Below are 24,295 nucleotides of genomic sequence, written 5' to 3'. Positions count from 1 at the left end.
GATGGCTTCACTGCTGAATTCTACCAAACATTTAAAGAACTAACGCCAGTCCTACTCAAATTATTTTGAAAAACAGACGAGGGGCTACTTCCAAACTTATTCTACAAGACCAGTATTACCCTGATACCAAAACCAGACAAAGACATATTATAAAAAGAAAACTACAAGCCAATATCTCTGATGAATACTGATCCAAAAATCCTCAACAAAATACTAGCAAACTGAATTCAACAGTACATCAGAAAGATCATTTATCATGACAAGTGAGATTTACCTCTGAGATGCAAGAATGACTCAAAATGTGCAAATCAGTCAACATGTTACATCATATCAACAGAATGAAGAATAAAAATTATATAGTCATTTCAATTGATGCTGAAAAGATATTTGATAAAATTCTGTATCCCTTTATGATTAAAAAAAAAACAAACTCAAAAAACTGGACATAGAGGGAACATACCTCAATATAATAAAAGCCATATATGACAGACCAACAGTTACTATCATACTGAATGGGAAAAAAATGAAAGCCTTTGCTCTGTGACCTGGAACACGACAAGGATGCCCACTTTCAACATTGTTATTCAACATAGTACTGGAAGTCCTAGATAGGGCAATTGGACAAGAAAAAAAAAGGCACGAAATTGGAAAGGAAGAAAGTCAAGTCATCCTTGTTAACAGATAATGTGACCTCATATTTGGAAAAACCTGAAGACTCTACCAAAACCCTATTAGAATTGATAAACAAATTTAGTACAGTTAGTAAAGTTGCAGGAGAAGAAATCAACATACAAACAAAAATCAGTAGCATTTCTATATGCCAACTCTGAGCAATCTGAAAAGGAAATTTAAAAAGTAATCCCATTTACAATAGCCACGAAAAGTTAAATACCTAGGAATTAATTTAACCAATGAAGTGAAAGATCTCTGCAATGAAAACTAAAAAACACTGATGAAAAAAATTGAAAAGGACACCAAAAAAGGCAAGATATTCCATGATAATGGATTGGAGGAATCAATATTGTTAAAATGGCCATACTACCCAAAGAAAATATATCTATACATATAAACAATATATCTATAAATATAGATACATTGTAGTTCCTATCAAACACCAATGATATTCTTCATGGAAATAAAACAAATCCTAAAATTTATATAGAACCACAAAAGACCCAGAATAGCCACAGTTATTCTGAGCAAAAAGAACAATACCAGAGGAAGGACATTCCTGACTTCAAATTATACCTCAAAGCTATAGTAACCCAAACAGCATGATACTGGCATAAAAACAGACACATAGGACAATACAACAGAATAGAGAACCTAGAAACAAATCCATACACCTACAGCGAAGTCATTTTCGACAAAGGTGCAAAGAACATACATTGAGGAAAATACAGTCTCTTGAATAAATGGTGCTGAGAAAACTCTATGTCCATATGCAGAAAAATGAAAGTAGAAACCTATCTCTTGCCATACACAAACCTTCAATCAAAATGGATTGAAGACTTCAACCTAACACCTCAAACTATGAAACTATTACATGAAAACACTGTGTGTCTCCTCCACAGAGGCAGCAAACTCTACGGGGACAGAAATGGTCTCTCTCTCTCTCTCTCTCTCTCACACACACACACACACACACACACATACACACACACACCAGTGTTATTGAGACATTCACATAGTGGTTGGCACATAGTGGGTCTTCATAATGTAAGGAAAAAAGGTAAGAAAAAAACCCAGGTTTTACTTTTGAGTAGTGCGATCTCCAATTAAGTTAAGGAAAACAGAGAAGATAATGCATTTGAGTTATAATTTGTAAAGTTAGAGAAGCTCATCTATTCGATTATTTATTATTTGGTTATGTAGGTATGGAACTTGGGACAAGTCAAGTCCATCAATAGAGATTTTCGAATTCTCTTGGGATTCGATGAGATTCCCTAAGAGAGAGCTGGATGATAAATCAGGAGATGGGATTTTTATGAATTCCCTCATTTAGGAGTGGCAAAAATAAATGCTTCAGCCAAAAGGACTGAAAAGAAGGGGTTAAAGGAAGGCCACAGATGGCAGAGGGTGTCAAAAAGGGGACTGTGAAAGGAAATTATATTAAGTTGGAAGATACAGTAATACAGTCAAATGCTACAAATAGGTGATTTTTAACAAAGCCTGAAAAGCGTAGAGAACATTTCAACAAAATTGTAGACTAGAAGCCAGATTGCAGTAGGCTGAAAGTGAATGTAGTGAAAGAAGGGTGGGGGTTAGGGGTCCAATGTACATGCTTATGTTATGTACATAAGCATTTTAAGGGGCTTGACTGAGAAAGAAACAAGAGGGAGAAGCATGGTAGGGTAAAAATAAGCATGAATTGGTTTAGTTTATTATACTATCTTTCCCAAGAGTATTTGCATTTTTAAAGAATGGTAAAAATAACACCAACCATCTTTGAAAATGTCATCACTTCTCATATACTGTGTTAAGCATGCTGTCCTTGCTCTTGAAGAGAAGTATTATTATCCTAGTTTTACAGATGAGGACACTAAGGCGTTGGAAATTAGATAACTGTCTCTCAAAGTACACAGCTAATAAATGATGTACCAAGGATTCAACCCAAATCTGCCTAGCACCAATAGCTGTGTTTTGTTTTTTAACCCTTAAAACCCTTTAAAAGTTTATCCAAATATCAGTTATCTACATGTTTTCTTCACTCTTTTGGCCTTAAAACCTCAACCATCTTTATCAATATTTACTTACTTGTTTTCAATAAATTTGCTTCTTTACTGTAGATTAGATTCATGTCCAAGGGGTTTATCTGCCTAAACAGAAACACATAACAATTGCACTTCATTGAATGCTTAATTTATTAAATATATATTTAAGAATCTTTAAACAAGTTTATATACACAGGAATGGACACACATTAATATTTTCTTAAACAATTTAAGCCACATTTACAAATCTGGTATGACTGATTCTTTTAGATGCTTTAAATACTTTAATAGCAAGTAAAATATACAAAAATATAGATATTATTGCTGTGTTCTGAAAAAATCACCATGCTTAGTCTAAAACCTATTCTAACTTATAAGTACCATGGTTTAGTTTATTTTCTCATTATTTGTGAACTTTTTAAATACTTACCTAGTCTATAGTTATTGTGATATCTACCAAAGATAGTTAAACGCATTCAGATATTTCTCCAAGGTTGAAGATTTCACCAGACAAAAAGGATAAAAAATATCATTTCAGACCAGCCAATATTATAAGACCTGGGTTATAAGATAATGGCTTACTGGTCAGGATGCAACATGTGGTTGCTTTTTCCAAATTCGACCCAACCTCAAGGCCTTACATCATATTCAACTTCCTTCTTACGTCTTAACTTCATTAATTATATTGATAAAGCCTTTGGACTCCATGTATTCTGTTGAGCTTTGAGTATTTTTCCACTTGGGATCTTTCCACAGAATGATAGTCTCTTGAAGTCTTATTTACCTGGCATTGGTTGCTGTCCTGCAACCATAATATATTTATCTGCCATCATCATATATTTATTCATTTTGTTAACATTTTTAAAAACAAACGAATGCCTCACCAGCACCTTATTTTAGTTAGAAGTGCCAGTTGGAGGTTGCATGTCACAGGTAATGTGAAACTCACTGCACATTTAGACTACTTTCAGAGGTGTGGGGCATTTGACTCATATGCTATCCTGAAACAAACGAAAATTTGGTAATAAGTTATAATTTTGCTTATTAACCAACAGACCCTTTTGTAACTGATGGTTGAACAAGATTTATATGATGAATTTTATAGATTAATTCTTTATGAGTTCTTGGTACAGTTTCTAACTTGCCTAGGACTATCTGACCTACTTCAAATTTCCTGTATTTACAAAATTCTATTTCAAAATATAAAAACAAGCACAAATCTGTGCCTTGCAATTATGTACCTAAAAGAATAAATTACTCAAAGATGACAGTATTTGTCAACTAATTAAACAAGTAAAATAACTATTTTTTATTTTATTTTTCTTTGGTATGAAACATTCTAGCTTTTCATAATTTTGTAATTAACCATATTATGAATTTCTTTAATATCCAAATTATCATAACTTTCCCGGTAATGTTCTTTAAGCCAGTTTTTTGTTTACTATTACTGCCCCTGACCTTCTTAAAAATATACCTGCTTTCTGTCAATAATAGTCTTTTCTAGAGCTGTATTGATTTTTTTTCTTGTCTCAAGCTATTTTTCTAAAAGTCTTGATTCTTCTTTAATGGGGAACCGTAGAAACGAAAACCTGGGTGCTAGGAGCGAACATAAATGTTAATGACAGGCAAAGGCACTGTGGATGATGCTGGTTCATTTTAAAGTCAGAGCTAAAAGGAGTCATTCATGTCTTTCCTTTTTTTCAATTTAACATGATAATTAATGTTCTCTATTTTAGTAACAGCTAGCATTTTCATTACTATTACGCCTATTATATAGACAAATAATTTGCTTTTAAAATGAAACTTTATATCAGTACTGTAAACAACTACCAATACTATTTGGCATATGTAAAAGAAAACACTAAAAATAAATAGTAATGGAGTTTAACAGTGCGCTTTGTAACACACACACACTCAACCAAAGATACAATGTCCAGAATAGTGGTTTTGATGGCAGTGGCAGGCCATCTGGAGCGGCTGCTGCTATCACGTTAGCTGCAGCCGGGAGGCACAGCCGGGGCTGCAAACTGCTTGGAGCCAGCAGGAGCTGTGGACAAGTGTGAACCCCATCCCTTCCCAGTCAGTGCAGTAGCACCCCAGGTGCCTGTGCAGCTTCCCAAGCCATGGCTGCAGACATGGGCATATCTGTGCACTAAGGGCCCAGAAGCAAGTCAGAGCCCCGCCCTCCTGGCGCAGCTGCAGCTGTCCAAATGGTGGTTGCAGAGCCGGGCTTCCTGCTTCATGAAGCAGATAGAAGCCAGGTATAGCTACAGGCACCCAAACCTCAGCTGCAGACCCAGGCCTCCAACTCCAGGGAGCAGGCAGGAGCCCCGTCCTGCCAGTGCAGCTGCAGCCACCCAAACCACAGCTGTGGACTCAGGAACCCCTGCACTCTTGGGGTCCAGGAAGTGCCCCTGCCCTCACAGGCTCCGAAGCCCCTGCTCCCACTGCCTGGATTCTCCCTGCTGACAGTGCCCGCTCCAGTCTTGGAGCAAAGTTGGGGCTGAAGCTGGGTGCTGTTGCGGCCTGACTGGGAGTGCACATGCTCAGGGCAGTGCTGCCTTGGGCTCCTCAGGACTTTGGGCGCTGACCAGCAAAGGAGGGAAGTTGAGGGGTGGGGCTGAGGGCAGCTCTGCACTGACCTGCAGAAGCCCCTTGGCACCTCCAACCTGGGCGCCATGAACAGCAGCAGGAGGCAGACAGGTTCCTGGGTAGAAGGAGGTGGGTCCCCACTGAGGGCCTGAAGGCTGGGGGCCAGGCTGCCAGTTCCATGGACCAGAGTAGGAACTTGTGATGCCTTTTTCGGGCCCACCCATGGCCACCCACGGACCAATTGGAGTGCACTTCCTCCTCTCTGGGACCCATTAAAGTCACAGACTCAGCCGGAGCTGAGCAGACATTGGGATGACCAGCTGCAGGGAGGAGCAGCACACTCTAGGACCTCCTCTCTACTGAGAGCTGCAGAGACGACGGGACTACCTTCCTGCAGAGAGGAGTCACCCACTCTAGGGCCTCCAATCTGCTGAGAGCTGCAGAGACGACAGAGAGATGATGGGAGGAGGTGACGGGATGACCTGCCCGCAGAGAGGAGCCACCCACTCTAGGGCTTCCTCTCTGCTGAGAGCTGTGCAGAAGACAAGACAGCCAGCTGCAGAGAGGAGCCACTTTCTCTGCTGATAGCTGGCACTTGTCAGGGCACCGTGCCTAGCAGAGAAGCTACCCTCTCTTCTAGAAGCTGAACATTCATCAGGACACCCTGACTGTCGAAAGGGGCTGCCCCCTGCAGGTTTCCTCTGAGCTGTTCTATCACTCAATAAAGCTCCTCTTTGTCTTGCTCATCTTCCACTCGTCTGCACACCTCATTCTTCCTGGTCACAGGACAAGAACTCAGGACCCACCAAATGGTGAGGCTAAAAGAGGTATAACACAAACAGGGCTGAGACATGCCTCTTGCTCGCCACCTTGCGGGCAAAGAGATAGAAGAGCTGTGGCCTTTCAGGGAGCCCAGACCTGGGAGGTCCTCAGGCCAGGGATGTGCCTCCCTCCTTGAGGCCCTGTGGTTCCTGGCATCTCCACGTTCCCCAGTGCCAGCTGTGGAATCTGTTTGTGGTGCACCTGGTCTGACCCCAGCCTTGCAGAGAGCCAGTGCTCGTGCCAGCACCTGGAGCTGCCCGACCTGCTGCAGCAGCCAGCATGTCTGACTGCGTTCAGTGGCTGGACCCCATGCTTGCTCCTACACCCTTCACTGTTCCATGCCTGACTTTCCCTTGGCAGGCATGGGACCCAGGTTGGTAGCATGAGCAAAGCACAGCCTGCCAGGCCGAGTGGGAGAAACAAGCTCAGCAGGGCCTCAGCAAAACTTGGGCAAAGGCGCTGCCAGCCACAGAGGTTTCTGGTCAGAAAAGATCCCGTAACAGTTTGAGGAGCTTTGAGGGGCCGCTGCACAGTGAAACAATCACAACTGCTGACAATTATTTTTAAAACAACTGTTTGAAGTCTCTGGAAATTGTTATAAGGTCATGCGGCAAATGAAGAAACATTGATTCAAGAAAATCAACTAAATACTGATACAACAGGGGCTGTGACACTTTAACCGTGACATGTTCCCTCTGCTCCCTTGGCCCAGATCAGCATGATGAAAGCCCTACTCCACGGAACGTTGCTAAGAAAACAGACTGCACTCTCCTGCAACTCCCAATCAAAGGCTACAGTGCTACTCCGGGAGGGGCAGCCCACAGGCATTCCTCACTACCCATAACTTCCTGTTAAAGAGGCTAAATTCTAGCTCGGTATGCCTAAGAGGTCAGTAGCTCCCTTTCTCCTCCCAGCTCCCATCCATAGAGCGGAGGTTATGTGCCTAGGCATAGCCATCTGAGAACATGGGGGCCCAGATTCTCTTTGCCACAGCTTGCGTATCAGGAGGAGGTACCATGCTGTGAGAGAAAAGCCCAGAAGGGCAAAGCAGAAACTACTGCCTGTATCCAGCACCCTGCCTATAAAGCAAGGTATCACTTTTGTGTAAGCAGGTCACGGTGCCTGATCCCAGCTCCAGATCAGTGGTGTAAAGATTTTGCCCAAGGAAAAAGGCAGGTCATAAGAACAGAAAATGTGAAACTTTCCCAAAGAAACAAACTTTATTTGAAACAGAGCATAGCAAAATTCAAGCTTTGAAAACCATGGAGATTTTTGTGGTAAGTAATTAAGAGAACGTTGGTAGCTCTATGAGAGCAATACAATAAAGTAGAGTACAGCTATTTTATTTTAGAGAGAACCAGAAAGAAACAACTAAGAAGAGCCCTTCCAAGTCAGAACTAACCTCAAAGACTGACTTCAAAAAGTACCCCTGTACAGGGTCACAAGTTTAACTGGATAAAACTATGAAACAATTCTGTGCCCCTGGCTATAGTCAAAAACAATAGAACAATTAACCAGCAATTAGTGAAGCTAAAGCTGGATATAATGCCAGAATAGGCAGAGTTTAACATGAAGAGAGACAGTCGAAGAAAGCCTGCTAAAACACTGTCATCCCAGGGTGACTGTGCGCATGCCCAAGGCTACACCCTCTAAAGAGTGACTTCAGAAGCTTCACATTATGAGAAAAAATAGTTTAGTTAAACCACTAAGAAAACAAACAAGCAAACAACAACAGGAAGCCCTAGAAGGGAGGGAGCAGTATTTAGAGTTGTGAAATTATCTAAAAATGTCCAGTGAAACAAACAGAAAAGCATGATTTGTACATAAAAGCAGTCAACAGAAACCACCTTTGATGCTTTGGAAGCGGCTCAGATGTCAGACTTAACAAAGATGGAAAAGCAGTCTCCCTATATTTAGAAAGGTAAAAGGAAACATGATTAAAGAAAATAAAAGAAGGTATAATGATAATCAGTAATCAAATAGGACTATAAATAGAGAGATATAAATAATTAAAATTAAAAAGAACCAAGTGGAAATCCTGGATTTAAAAGTGCAAAAACTGAAATAAAAATTTTACTAGAAAGGTTCAACAGTACATTTGAACTTGTAGAAGAAAGAATTGGCAAACTTGAAGATAAATATAACATATATAATCTGAATAACAGAAAATGAATGAAGAAAATTAAGAGCCTCAGAGAAAGGGGTGATGATATAACACATACTAAAATACTTGTAACAGGATTAGCAAAAGTAGCTGAGTAAAAAAGAGGGAGAAAAAACATTACAAAAATTTTCCAAAAAACAATGACTGGAAACATCCTAAATTTGTCAAAAAGTATTTATCTCCATATTTAAGAACATCAAGAGGCTGGGTACAGTAGCTCACACCTGTAATTCCAGCACTTTGGGAGGCCAAGGTGGGCAGATCATAAGGTCATGAGTTCAAGATCAGCCTGGCCAACATAGTGTAACCCTGTCTCTACTAAAAAATACCAAAATTAGCAGGGCATGGTGGTGCATGCCTGTAATCCCAGCTACTGGGGAGGCTAAGGCAGGAAAATCACTTGAACCTAGGAGGCAGAGACTGCAATGAGCTGAGATCATGCCACTGCACTCCAATCTGGGTGAAAGAGCAACACTCTGTCTCAAAGGAAAAAAAAAAAAAAGAATATCAAGAAACTCCAGATAGATTAAATGCAAAGTTATCAATATCCAAACATATTATAATAAAAACACTGACACAAAAAGAGAAAAATCTTAGAAGTAGCAAGAAAGAAATGACTTGTCATGGACAAGGAAACCCTAATAAGATTAAGATCTTACTTTTCGTCAGAAACAATGTAGGCTAGAAAGCATTTAATTACATATTCAAAATGTTGAAAGAAAAAATGTCAACCGAGAATCTTATAACAAGAAAAACAATTCTACAAAAGTTAAGGCATAATAAAGATATATCCAGATAAACACAATCTGAAGGAATTCATTGCTAGCAGACCCATCTTACAGGAAATACTAAAGGAAGTCCTTCGGACTGAAAATGCAATTTTGCCAAGAAGGACCAACTCCAAAAAGTTAATTGAACCAACGTGAAAAAAAAGAGCACCAGAAAAATTTATTATGTAATTATAAAAAAGTATATTTCTTCTTTCTTCTAAATTTATAACTACAAATACTATAAAATAAAAGAACACCAGAAAAGTTAATTATGTAACTATTTAAAAAGTATATTTCTTCTCCTTTCTTCTCAATTTATACCTACAAATACTATAAAACACAGTACCAGAGGCCGGGCGCGGTGGCTCAAGCCTGTAATCCCAGCACTTTGGGAGGCCGAGACGGGCGGATCACAAGGTCGGGAGATCGAGACCATCCTGGCTAACACGGTGAAACCCCGTCTCTACTAAAAAAATACAAAAAAAAAAAAAAAAAAATAGCCGGGCGAGGTGGTGGGCGCCTGTAGTCCCAGCTACTCGGGAGGCTGAGGCAGGAGAATGGCGGGAACCCGGGAGGCGGAGCTTGCAGTGAGCTGAGATCCGGCCACTGCACTCCAGCCTGGGCGACAGAGCGAGACTCCGTCTCAAAAAAAACAAAACAAAACAAAACAAAACAAAAAAACACAGTACCAGAAAAGTTAATTATATAAGTATAAAAATTATAAAATCATATAAATATATATTTCTTCTGCTTTCTTCTCAACTTACAGTATTTATAGCTATAAATTGAGAAGAAAGAAGAAGACGTATACAAGATCTAAAATCAGGAACCTAATTTTCCAAATAAGGTACTAGAACAAGAAGAGCAAGCTAGCCTAAAACAGAGAAATGAAATCATAAATGTTAGTATGAAAGTTAATGAAATACAGAAAGAAAAACAATAGTGAAAATCAAGGAAAACAAGAGCTGGTTGTTGGAAAAGATCAACAAAATTGACAAACTTTAGCTAGACTGACCAAGAAAAATAAGAAAGGACTTAAAATAATAAAATCAAGAATGAGAGCTTGTTTGGATGTTGTAGCAGGGGAGCACAGCTACTTGTAGACCCTTGACCGAAGACCGGTCCTCTTCTATGGGGGATGGTCATCCTCTTCCACTGAGCGTGCAGCTTCAGGAGGGACAGACATGCAGTGTTGAGGGGGGCAGTCGCCGAGCCAACCAGGTAAGCCAAATCAACCCTGGCGATCAATGGGGTGGCAAATGTCACAGCCACATCTCCCTCACATCCATAAAATCAAGAAAGAGAGATATTACTAGCAACCTTACTGAAATAAAAACTAAGAGCATACTAAAACAACTATATACCAACAAAGTAGAAAACCTAGAGGAAATGTATAAATTCCTAGAAAGATACAAACTACAAAATCAACAGAAAATGTACATAGACCTGTATCAAAATTCTTTAGAGAGGTCAGAGAATAAGGCATAAGGAACAGTTATTGGATTTAGTGATCTAGAGATTACTCCTGTGACTTTCTGGAATTTATCCCAGAAAAGTAAAATAAATTTAACAAGAAAATCAATTAATATGACATACTGTCTCAGTAGAAATAGAGAGAAATAACTCCCCAAATAGATGCTGAAGTATTTGAAAACCTTCAACATATATTCATGACAAAAACACTCAACCAACTATGATTAGAAGGAAACATTCTCAAACTGACAAAGGATATCTATGAAAAAAACACCCATAACTAACACCACACTAAATAGTGAAGAGACAGAATACTTTTCCCTCAAGTTCAGTACCAAGATAAGGATGCCTGCTCTTACCAATTCTGTCCAACACAGTATTGGATGTTCTATTCAAGACAATTATGCAAAGAAAAGACATAAAATCATCCAGAGTAAAATTATTTCTATTTGCAGATGACATGATTTTGTATGCAGAAAATACTAAGGAATCCACTAAAAAGCTGTTACAACTACCAAGTGCAGCAAGGTTGAAGGATGTAAGATCAGTATACAAAAATCAACTGACTTTCTACACCTTTGCAATGAACAATGCAAAAATGAAGTTTAGAAAACAATTATAACTATAATATCATCAAATAGAATAAAACACTTAAAATTAATTTAATAAAAGGAGAAAATATATGCTCTAAAGAAAAACTACAAAACATTGGAAAGAATTAAAGAAAACCTTTAATCTTCTTTAATGGAGAGACATTCAATTTTCATGGATGGGAAGATAATGTTGTAAAGATGGCAATTCTTCCAAAACTGATGCTCTCGCTTGAGCCTATAAGGTCAAGGCTGCAGTGAGCCATGTTCACATTGCTACACTTTAGGCTATGTGACAGAGCAAGATACTGTCTCAAAATATTAATAATAATAATCTTCAAATTAAATACCATCTCAGTCAAAAGTCCCACTAATTTCTTTACCGAAATTGACAAACTGATTTTAACATTTATATAAAAATGTAAGGGATCCAGAATAATTTTGGAAAAGAAGAACACGGTTGGAGTGCTCACATTTCCCAATTTCAAATTCTACTTCCAACCTACAGTAATGAAGAGAGTGTGTTACTACCATAAGAATAGACATATAAATTAATGGAAAATAATTGAGAATCCAGGAATAAAACCTCACACCTATTGTCAATTACTTTTCAATAAGGTATTTTTTAGTAGAGACAGAGTTTCACCATGTTGGTCAGGCTGATCTTGAACTCATGACCTTATGATCTGCCCACCTCGGCCTCCCAAAGTGCTGGAATTACAGGCGTGAGCTACCGTACCCAGCCTCTTGATGTTCTTAAATGTGGAGATTAATATTTTTTGTCAAATTTAGGATGTTTCCAGTCATTGTTTTTTGGAAAATTTTTGTAATGTTTTTTCTCCCTCTTTTTTACTTTTTTACTTGTATGGGAATTCAAGGGCATTGAATTCCCATACAATTCAATGGGAAGAGAGGTATGAGAATTATTTTTTTTAATCAATGGTGCTGGGCAATTGGATAACCCACCTGTACAAAAACAAAGTTGATCTTTGCCTTATAAAACACACACACACACACACACACACACACAAAATTAACTCAAAATTGTTCACACATCTAAGTATAAAGGCTAAAATTTAAACAAAATCTTTTAAAATAAATATTCAAGTAAGTCTTTGTGACCTCGTATTAGGCAATGATTTCTTAGATATGACTCCAAAGACACAAGCAATAAAATAACCCAACTAGATAAAGTCAAACTAGATAAAGTTAAACCATTAACAGATAAATGGATAAATCAAATGTGTCATATCCATACAGTGTAATACTTAAATTTAAAAGTAGTTAAAAGAAATGAGAAATGACATATGCTACAATATAAATGAGCCTTAAAAACCCCATGCAAAGAAAAAGAAATCAGTCACAAAATATCATATATTTTATGATTCTGTTTATAAGGAAAGTCCAAAATAGGAAAATCTATTGAGACAAGATGTAAATAGCAAGTAGTTGAGCAGGGATTGGGATTTGCTGGGAGGTGGGAAGTGACTCTTAATGGGTACAAAGTGTCTTTTGGAGTTAATGAAAATGTTCTAAAACATTCCTTTAGCAATGCCTTTAGCAACTATTTGTGAATGCTTAAAAAATTCTATTGTACACTTTAAATGGATAAAATATATGGTATAAATTGTATCTCAATAAAGACATTTTCTAAGAGCACAGGAAAAAGATTTCCTACTCAGCCTAGACATCTGGGGATTCAGTGAAGACTTTCTTCTGGCAACAATTATTGAATTTAAAGGCATCATCCTTGTATGTGAGAGAGAGTGTGTGTGTGTGCGTGTGTGTGTGTGTAACAGAGAAAGTGAGAGAGAAGGAAAGAGGGACCACGTCGTGGTGGAGTATTCCATAGAAAACTACATAAAATTCAGAAGTAATATAGAATCAGATGAAAAGTTAGCCAAGGTCCTAATAGAGTTAAATTACTCAAACTTGGATCTGAGGGTGATCTAGCTATAACATATGTCATCCCATTGATCCCAGGGTTAATTCGGCTGATCTGGCTGGCCAGGCAAAAGTCCCCTTGCCCCCTCACTGCTCCACGTGTGTCCCTCCTGAAGCTGCATGCGCACTCGAAGAGGATGGCTGTCCCCCATAGAGGAGGACTGTTCTTCGGCCAAGGGCATACGAGTAGCTGTGCTCCTCTGCTCCAATCTGCAAACAAGCTCTCAAAATTAATCCTATGCCCACTGTAACTATTGATGGAACTGGGGTAAAAAACATAATGTGACGCAATTTACATTTTACTTCTGAGTTTTGGTGGATGGATTCTTTGGGGAGAATAGAAGCAGAGAGGAGAGAGAGAGGAGGAAACTGAGTATAGTGTAGCTGGTTAAGGGATCACTGCAATAGTAAAGGCAAGAAATGATGACAATATTGATGAGGCAAACACCAGAGGGAGGGCAGATTCAAGAAAGATTAAGGAGACTAAGAGAAGGTGTTATGATGTGTCTGGGAGGTGGGTGATATCACGAGTGGTGGGTGAGAAGAGGGAGGAAGCAAGGATTAGGCCCCGATTTCCAACAGAATGACCCAATAATATCTGAACTAACAAGAGAGCTAGAGAATAGTGGAGAAAAGCTGAGTTTAGGAAAAGCTGCAACATTTTTGGTCTTGAAGATCAGGCACGTGTCTTTCTCATTTGGTAGCCCCACTATATATCACAGTGCCAGTCAAATAGCTTACTAGGCAAATTACAATAGTGCTAGATTCCCAGACCCACCATCCAAAGCCTCAAATTTCTGCTGTGCCAAGATCCCAAAAGGCAAAAAGGAAACAGTTAGTGTTAGGTGGAAATGTGGGAAGCAGTAGCCAACATTCTACTGGTTTCTGAGCCTGCCTGGTATTCCATAAAATGAAGTGCTTGCCAAAGTTCATGGTGACAGAATTGCAGAGGAGAGAAGGATGCTATTGGAGTGGAAAAACAAGGCTGCTTTGCAGAATTTTGATTTAGAGCCTCAGCTATAAATGCCAGTTGTTCCACTAACTTCATTTTGCTAATGCAAGAACAGCTTTTGCAGTAATAACATATTTCAGTGTGAATGTCTTTTTAATAATCCTTAATTTGAGTCCTAATTCCCTTGATAGCCACTTTGAGGAGACAACTGCATTCCAAAAGTGATACTGCGTGAGCGCATTTGAGGAAAGACCAACCACATGTACACACACACACGCAAGCACATACACAATCAGAAAAAGATGTTACATATATTTTAGCACCTTATCATATTTCTTAAATCCAATGACATCAAAGGATTACCCTGAACCTTTTAATAAGCAATCATTCCGAATTTCATAGGCATCAGCAACTAACAGCACATTCCTTATCATAAGTCAGATTCTGAGCAGGATGGAGGTAAAAGATGAAGATGCTGTGATAAAAAGAGCAGTAATAAAGACAAAAACAATAAGAATAAAGACAAAAGCACAACTCATAATGTAGCCGCAGAAGTCAGGGAAAATCTACAGAAATGGGGACAGCTGAATATATTTTATCATGGGATGCAGTATAATTTAGAAACATTTTTTTAAACCAGTGGAGAGAGCCAACAGGCTAAGTTGGGATCAATGAGTTGACATTGATGGGTCCAGAGTAACAAAGCTGCCAAGAAAACATAACTGCGGACAAAGAAATATTGTGTGCCCTCATCTCTCCCCTCCTAAGCCTTAGGTAGAACAAATTTATTTTTGTGTAATAGAAAATGGCTCACAGTAGCACCCTCACACTCCACATCCATTCCCAGCTGTCTTCCAGACTTCTCACCTGCAGTAATTCTTAACTCTTGCTCTGAGAACAGCTTCGTGAGACCAGCCTTGCAATTTAGGTCACAAAGCTCAGAGGGGCTCAGACTTCATGCAAGAAACATCAGTAGTGTTGTGTGGTTGCACAGCACACTTTGCCTGGCCTGTCATGTAGGAAGAAGAAAGTCCCATTAGTTAATTAAGGGTAAACCAAAGATCCACCTATCAGTATTCATTATTATTTCTTGTCTTACCTTCCAGGCAGAGTCAAGTTTCCCCGTCATCATGGTTTTTTGCTTGTTTCTTTATCATCTTACATTCTTCCTTTATTATACTTATCAGAATGTTCTTGAACAATTACTTTTGTAGTTAATTTTCTGTTGCCTTTTTCCCGGATTGTGAGCTCCATGATAGCAGACACCGTGTCTGTCATATTCACTGACCTCTTCCCAGAATCTCAGCAACATGCAACAGCTATGTGTTTAGGGGTGGAGGGAGGAAGAGAGAAACGAAAAAAGAGAGAGGAATAAGGAAGAAAAGGAAACGTGAAAGGAGGAAGAAAAGGAAGCGTGAAAGGAGAAAGAAAAGGACAACTCATAGTTACTCATGAGTTGACTATATAGCTGAAACATTTCTCAGATGTTTCAGTTTCATAAATTTTATAAACATTTGGGCCACATAACCCCCTTAAGAGATTTGCTTATATAAAAAAAAAAATGGGCAAAGTACAATTCAGGTCACACTTGTCCCAACACGTGCCTGCTACTAGCCTGCCGTTTTTGCATCTGTTATGGCAGAAGAGGGAATGGAAAATCAGCTCCATATTCTATGGAATTTCAGGCCCAATGACCAACAATGCAAATATTTAACCAGAAACAGAAGCACAGCGTGGTGAGCTGAAAAAAAATAACAAAATACAAAGTAAACACAAGTTTATTGGGCCACAGTTATCTATCTTATTAATAATAAGAGGTCTCAAACATCATGAAAATCTTTTAGCACAAATAAAATAAACAAACTTTTTCTGGTTTCCAGTAATGCTACAAGTGCCAAAAATATTATGATGGTCCCCTAAATGTATCCTCCAGTTCTTTCAGATTTTCCAAAGCACATGAGTTCTACAGGACTGCCCGATAGAATTTTGTGCAATAATAAAAGTGTTCTTCATCTGTGCTGTCTCCAATATGGTAGCACTAGCCACATGGAGCTACAGAGTACTTGAAATATGACTGGTGCTACTGAAAATTAAAATTTTATTTTATTTTGTTTTATTCACTTACATTTACATTTAAATAGCCCCGTGTGTCTAGTGATTACTGTGTTGGACAGCTCATGATAACACCAAAATGACTTGGCTAATGGGAAAGACTGGCCTCTGCTTCAGACTCTCTGACTTTCTGATTTTTATCACATTCTGAGTAGGCACTTATAGCAATGTCTGACTATACTGCAGCTGACAAGCCAATAACTGCAGATACATTAAGATATACAAACAAATCGTGGTACCTCTTTTCCACAACCTGGATTGAAATGGGCATCTCTGGAGTCACCCCTTTGGTTTACACAATAAAGCATGCGGCCATTTTCTCTAAAATATCACATCAGAATACACATGACTTATGTGGAAAGAATCCTGTAACTATATGTACTGGTGGGTGGAGGTGATACCAAATGTGAAAGACAGTCTTGGGCAAGATGAATCAGGGGAGATTTGGGAGGTTCTAATTGAGAAGAGTCAGATTGTTAGTTCACATTCTGAGTCTTAGAAAATCAGGGCATGAGAGTGAATGTATTAGTTTATGCCAGATTATACACTAGTGCCAGTTGGTTTGAATGCCACCACAAGCACTATAGGCTGTCAACCCTTATCCTAGATCATGGGACACATAGGGATAAATTTCCATGGATAGCTAATTCCAAAAGTGCAAAAAACTTAAGGAATTATCAGAAGATGTTAGTAATTGACATTTTCTCTCTTTCCCTCTTTCTCTCCCCTTCTCTCCTTTTCTACTCCCTCCCAATCTTTCGCTTAATCAGTAATCATTTGTTGGCTGTCTATCATGTTCCAGACACTGTAAGGAGCATCAGTTCTATACTTGTCCTATATTAGTCTTAGACCTTAACCTTAAGAAAGTGACATTACGTTGAAAAAGCAAACAAATAACTTAAAAATCATTTTAAAAACCGGTTTTCAAAAATTGTGGGCTTTTGCTTCGTAAGAATTTGAATGAACACATTGAATTGGGTCTAGAGACCACTATCACCAATCCCACTGCCCTCTCAACATGCACACACACAATACACAATGGTTTTTCATACACTAGTGAAAAAAAGTCCTAGGAAAATGACATGGTGGGCTTGTTGTTTTTTTTTTATTCTTCTTTTGCTTCATTTTTATACAAAATACCCATATGATGATTTTTCCTCACCTTTACTCTTCCAGACTTTCAAAGGCAACCACTGTTCAAAATTTCAAAGCCTTTTTATTAATTCATGTTGATTTTGCTTCAGAGGTCCTAGTCAATGGGAGGAGATGGGAACCACACTAAGATCCTCATGCTGCTATCCAGGCTGGCAAGCTCTGCAGACACACACATTTGATAAAAGCATTAGCTTGGGCAATGGTATTGGGTGGTTACTACCAATTTGGAGATGGGGGGGATGTTGTCCTGACACACTTCTATTCCAGAGAGACCCATAGATTTTATAATTGAGTGGAGTTTAAAATGCAAAACAGCTTGACTTTGCTGGCAAGCTCCGGGCACAGGTGTGTTTACTTCTTCATGAAACAATGGTACTCCTACACAAAGCCCCAGGACCCCAGATGGATCCCCTGTTTCTCTCCACACAGCCTTTTCACCTGAATCACAGATGGAAACCACTGAACTCATTCCTTATTCCTCCTATTTTTCTCTTACACTCGCCTAATTACCCATAAATATTGCTGAGTTAGTTTTCAAGGACATATTTATATATTTTTAATTATATCTCTTAGTTTCCCAACAAAGCATACAAGAGTTTTTAATAATCTGAGGCCTGATGTGAATGAATGGCTCCCTTCAGTGGTGAAAGTACAACCAGTTCTCTACAATTTCAGTTTATTGGAAGTACTAGCTTTGGTTTGGCTGACCTTGGCCCTGACCACCACATTATCTTTTCATAATACTCCCTTCCAATATACCATTGTAGTCCCCATCAAAAGCATTCCACTTTCCCAGATTTATCTACACTGAAATAAACAACCAAACTACCAAGTTGTCTCCAACTTATGACTTAGAGTATTCATAACACAACCCCTACTTACCTCAGGTCACAGCGAAGAATGTGACAAGAGGCTTTTGTTTCAAAGAACACATTATAGGTAAAGGCAAATATACAAATAATTGCTATACATGGTGTTGCATACAATAATATAAGTGTGATAATAAAACTGGGATGCAGACCTGAGGAAGGAGAGTAACTCTGTTTGGAAAGTCAAGAAAGTTTCACAGAACTGGATCCTCCTTTGTAGGGTTTGATAGATAAAAAGGTCCCAGGCACCTGCGAAAGCAGAAAAGCATTCCAGGTAGAAAGAATGTGAAGTTGCATGTTCACCACTGTAGATAGGTACCAGAAACTAAATATTTACTGAGTACCCGTTAGGTGACACGCATTTCACTATGAGCTTGAATGTATTATTTTACTTAGTTCCTACTGCAGTGCACTGCAGAGCCATACTTTTCCACATGACATGGGAGGGAACTAAGGCTTGGAGAGTGTCCGTCATTGCCTAAAGCCACACAGTAAGAGCTGTGTCAGAATTTGAAACCATGCCCAAAGACTATCTAATCTTTCCACTGTAAGTACTCTCTTGTCATATACTTTGTAAAATTTTCTCAGTTGATCCTGCTTCATGGGAAACTAAATTCGGGAGCAAATATTTTCCTTTGCTGTCCCCTGCCTTCCTCCCAACACACACATTTCTTTTCTGGTCAGATTATAAGCACCAAATTCAGTTTCTTTTAGGAAATGACTACCCTTCAGACCTCGCTAGAAAAGCTCTGACATGCCCACTCTCTTACTCCATACTCCATAAGGGATGTCATCTCTTATGGAGCTCTCTGTTTTCTTTTGCCATTATTTCAAACTTTTCGGGAAACTGCTGGCAAAGTTATGCTAAGGATAAAGTTGAACGCTGCCTGACTTTCTTTAGGCTCTAGGCTCTGGAAGTCAGTCCAAAGACAAGAAAGCCAACAGTGGCTTTCCTGGTCATTAGGTTTATCAACTCTCTGCATATACTATACGCTCCATTAAAGGAGCTGCGTGGTATCTATCAGAGAAAAAGAACAACAGTCGGGATGACAGCAACAGCCACTCTGAAGACAAATGAGCCACTTCCTTGCGGGGGCAGGGCGGGGACCAAAAACCTTACAAGTTAAGTCACTTTCTCGTTCTCCATCTCTGCTCATTTCTCACACCAAAGTACAACTAGCAAAGGAAACACAAGGCAGTCAACGGATTCTAACTTGATACAAGATGCCAATTTTCTGACCTCCGTGGTGTTGCTCTTAGATCCTCTTCTTTTTGGGAATTAGACTGATGTCTCTGGGTTAGCTCTGGTGATTCAGGCACTGTAATAATAAGGCTGGGCTTGTGGCTTTGATGCCAGCGATGCCCAGTGACGGCGTTCTATGCCTTTCCATTCATTCCATGGCCATTCATTGAACATTTACTAGGTGCCAGATCAAGTACAAGGCAATACACAACTGAAAAGGGGCCAGGCCAGGCGAGGTGGCTCACGCCTGTAATCCCAGCAGCTTGAGAGGCTGAGGCGGACAAATCACTTGAGGATAGGAGTTCTAGACCAGCCTGGCCAACATAGCGAAACTTCATCTTTACTAAAAACACAAAAATCAGCCAGGCAGGGTAATGCATGCCTGTAATCCCAGGTACTTGGGAGGCTGAGACAGGAAAATCGCTTGAACCCAGGAGGCGGAGGTTACAGTAAGCTGAGATTGCACTGCTGCACTTCGGCCTGAGTGACAGAGCAAGACTCGGTTTCAAAAAAAGGGCGGGGGGTGCTGTTCTTACTCGGAAGGAGCTCACGGTTTAATGCAAACAGGACAATGACAGTAAAGTAACACAGAATAAGTCATCAGAGGACGAATAATCAAACTGCTTTGATGGCGGCACGGAGGAGCAATCCTAGAGCTTTACCTGTTGTCAGGAAATGGGAGTGTCATCACAGTATGGATTAGCTCTCCTATAACTGTGGGCCTCACCAGCCCGCTGGAGGCTCTGGGGTCATGCACATAGGCAGTGAGATACATACTGTGAGATACATACTGTGAAATATGACGTGGTCCTTCCATGAGACATGTATAAAAACCATCCTGGAGGAGCTGTGGATAATTCCACCACCCCTTGAGGTTATAGCCATGTCACAACCTGGGAATTTCAACTAAAAGTATCTTTAAGTGAGTAAAAAGCTCCGAGGTAGATTGGTAGATTTCAGCCTATGCCAGCAGTCCTTCTTGCAAATACCTATCAGGGTTAGTGGGGTTAGTGAGGACCAGTGCATGTCCCCAGCCTGATTCCTGGGGGCACTGCGGCCATAAAAACTATGACCTGCCACTGAAACCATGAAGTGACAGTCAGTATCTATGTGCCAATACCTATGAGATGAGAGTGTGAATGGATCAATGTAAATCGAGCTCTCCTGAAATGCACACACACACACACACGCACACACACACGTTGTGTATCATAGAAACGTTAGATACACAGCACTGTGCAGTAATATAGTATTAATCTTATTAAAAATGCTCTGGCCAAATTACCCTGTTGAATTTATATTTGGAACAAAGGTTCACACATTTAACAAATGGGCACTGAGTCATATGGCGTAAGATTGACTTGCACAGGGCTTTGTGGTAGTGCAGAAGTAAGGACCAAAATATTGTCGGTAAATAGGTGGCCCACGAGAGGGAAGCCACGGTTCTGTCCTGAACAGCAGGCTGATCTCTCCGGGATGGTAAGACAGGAGGGTCCTGAATCTGGATGTAGTCCTCTCTCTGCTGCCTACCAGCTGTGTGACCTGGTACAAGTTTACAGGATGTTCCCTCACCTCAATTCTTTCTTTCTAAAATAGACATAATAATTCTACCACCGCAGGATGGTCATGAGGGTTAATAAGAGACTGGGTATAAAGTATCTCAGATGACACATGCAAATAAAAATATGCCAGCGGTCTTCCTTCGTTTCGTTTTTATTTGAAAAAAAAAAAAAATGTGTACCACTTCCCCGGTTCTGTAAGCTTTGAGGTCAGGAGTGATAGATATTGTAGAAATCCAAAGTGATTATTTGAGCTCTCACTTTATTCTGATACCCCGAATATCTCTTTAGAAAAGGCCTAGTCGCTGATGTGGGATCGCATTAGGGATCTGCACTCCCTTGCTCCTGCTAACCTCCAGTCCTCCAAATCATAGGAGGATTGAACTAACTGACACATGATATGTTACACAAACAGGCAGCTCGCATTCAGACTAAGGATTAAACTGAACCTGCCTATAGGTAGCGCCTTTGTTTACAACTCTCGCATGTAACCGCTGCCATTTAGTAAGCCTGGGTGCTGTAATTATTACCTGAAGCAAATAATATAGTCAGCACTTTATAAGAAATGCACACTCCTCACCCTTCCTTTGGTTCCCAACGCAATACCATTAATTATGATAAATTCTTCTGATATTTGTGTTACTGTGGTAGGTAATTTCTTAGGTATTCCTCTGCAATTTGGCATCAATCACTGTCCACTTAGCATAAATTAGGGCCGAGACTCCATGGCTGAATTTCACGACTTATTATGCCTCCTTCAGGGAACCTAATTCCTTTCTTAAATATGTATTAAATTATTTTTAAGAGGAATTTTTTGGTGTGTTTTTAGCAGTGGATATTTTCAGGGTTTTAGTTCTGTTGTTTCAAATGCACAGAACTCACGTGGGGACTTTTAGCCATCCTAGCTTTCAGCCCCATGACAAGAACGCAACTGGAAGAGCCCTGGAACTTTCAGATGCAGAGCCCTTCCAAATCCTTTTACACAATGCCAATTAATATATCCCACCACCTTGTCTAATTGTCTATTGCCTTCTCCTTATTTACAACTCATTTAATGAACCAGACAGGTTGATTTTCAGTCATGGAAAATCTGTGCAAGTCCTGAAGTGCTGATTGCTTCCTTTTGGTGATCTTACATTCTGAGTCAGTCCATCCCAGTGTGTCCGGAATTGGTTCCTTCTGGTGGGTTCTGGGTCTCGCTGACTTCAAGAATGAAGCCACGGACCCTCACGGTTAGTGTCACAGTTCTTAAACATGGTGCGTCCCAAGTTTGCTCCTTCAGATATTTACATGTGTCCAGAGTTTCTTCCTTCCGGTGAGTTTGTGGTCTTGCTGACTTCAGGAGTGAAGCCACAGACCTTTGCAGTGAGTGTTACAGCTCATAAAAGTAATGTGGACCCAGAGTGAGCAGCAGCAAGATTTATTGTGAGGAGGAAAGCAACAAAGCTTCCACAGCATGCAAGGGGACCCGAGCGGGTTGCCACTGCCGGCTCCCCGTGGCCAGCTTTTATTCCCTTATTTGGCCTTGCCCACATCCTGCTGATTGGTCCATTTTACAGAGAGCTGATTGGTCCATTTTAAGAGTGCTGATTGGTCCATTTTACAGAGTGCTGATTGGTGTGTTTACAAACCTTTAGCTAGATGCAGAGTACTGATTGGTGCATTTTTACAGAGTGCTGATTGGTGCATTTACAATCCTTTAGCTAGACACAGAGTACTGATTGGTGCATTTACAATCCTCTAGCTAGACAGTAAAGTTCTCCAACACCCCACTTGACCCAGGAAGTCCAGCTGGCTTCACCTCTCATCAGGAAGGAGAGGTATAGCAGTGAATCTCCATACAATACAGCAGTCAGGTGACATGAGGAAACCAAGAAGAGCTTGCTAAGGAAACATATATAACCTCTTCTTCCTTTCCTCCCAGAGATTTAAAAAAAAAAAAATTCAAGTTTTCCCTGGAAAACTGGTTGACAGCTCTCCACAGTAACATGGTCATGCAAAGGAGTCTCTTTGCTTATCTGAATTTGTACTTAAAGTTAGAGAAGTCTTATGGCTTCCATGATACAATGATTTATCAGTAAGCATTGACAGACCGATGTTTCAGAACTAAATAAGGCATTGCTGACACTAAGCAAGTGTGGGATATGCCCCACCAAGGAGCATGCAGGCTGCTGTGCTGGGAGACTTATGCTCCTGAAACAATGTGAAAATGACAGTTCCCACAGCTCAGATGCCTGAAAGTGAAAATAGCTTCTCTACTTAAGGAGAGACGGAAGAAACCATGGATCTGCTGAAATGAGTGAAGATTTTTAAGGAAGGTGAGATTTGAGCTGCAGCATAAATAATTCTTGCTGGGGAAGCACAGTTGGGTGAGGTGGGTATCAGGAGGACCCATCAACGTGAGAACCAGTAAGAAGGTGAGAAGAAAAATGGCTCATGAAGTGCTTCACGAGCCAGTGAGAAGGTCAGCCTACACTGCGGAAAATGTCTGACAGGAGAATATAATTCTGGCTGGGTTTGCTGAAGACAAACCTAAAATGCTCATGCTCTTTCAAACCTAGGACCTTAAAACAAACAAACAAACAAAATTACATTTTGAAGGAGAAGCAGTGAGAACTTCCCATTATTAGATAAGAGAGACACTCAGCCGGGCGCGGTGGCTCATGCCTGTAATCCCAACATTTTGGGACGCCAAGATGGGCTGATCATGAGGTCAAGAGATTGAGAACATCCTGGCCAACACGGTGAAACCCCATCTCTACCAAAATTACAAAAAAATTAGCTGAGCGTGGTGGCGCGTGCCTGTAATCCCAGCTATTCAGGAGGCTGAGGTAGGAGAATAACTTTAACCCGGGAGGCAGAGGTTGCAGTGAGCTGAGATCACGCCATTGCACTCCAGCCTGGGCAACAAGAGCAAAACTCCATCTCAAAAAAAAAAAAAAAAAAAAAAAGAGATGCTCTACTTACCACTCCACAGACATACATATCTCACAACTGGAGAGCATTAAAAAGTCCTGGCTATTTAGCAAGGAAAACAAAAGACAACTAGACATTAAGATTACAGAACTCAAACTTCTTATCTTACAGATAAAGCTGGGCACTGTGCCCTTCAGTGACTCGTTAAGCTCAGATAGTCTGTTAGTGGCTGAGAAAAAACTGTTTCCTCACTCTCAATTCAAGGCTTTCTTTCCTTCTTCAATACCCTCCACTCACTCCAACCTGTTCTTCTTTTCTTTAGGAAGGAAATCCTTCCTAGATATTGTTTACCAAGGTTGTCTCTCACCTAAAAATCCTTCTTCACTAATGTCACCTCCTTAAAAATGCTTTGCTGACTGT

Source organism: Macaca mulatta, chromosome 14 (assembly GCF_049350105.2).
Source record: "Macaca mulatta isolate MMU2019108-1 chromosome 14, T2T-MMU8v2.0, whole genome shotgun sequence".
NCBI lineage: Eukaryota > Metazoa > Chordata > Mammalia > Primates > Cercopithecidae > Macaca > Macaca mulatta.
Note: the sequence above shows the minus strand (reverse complement) of the source record.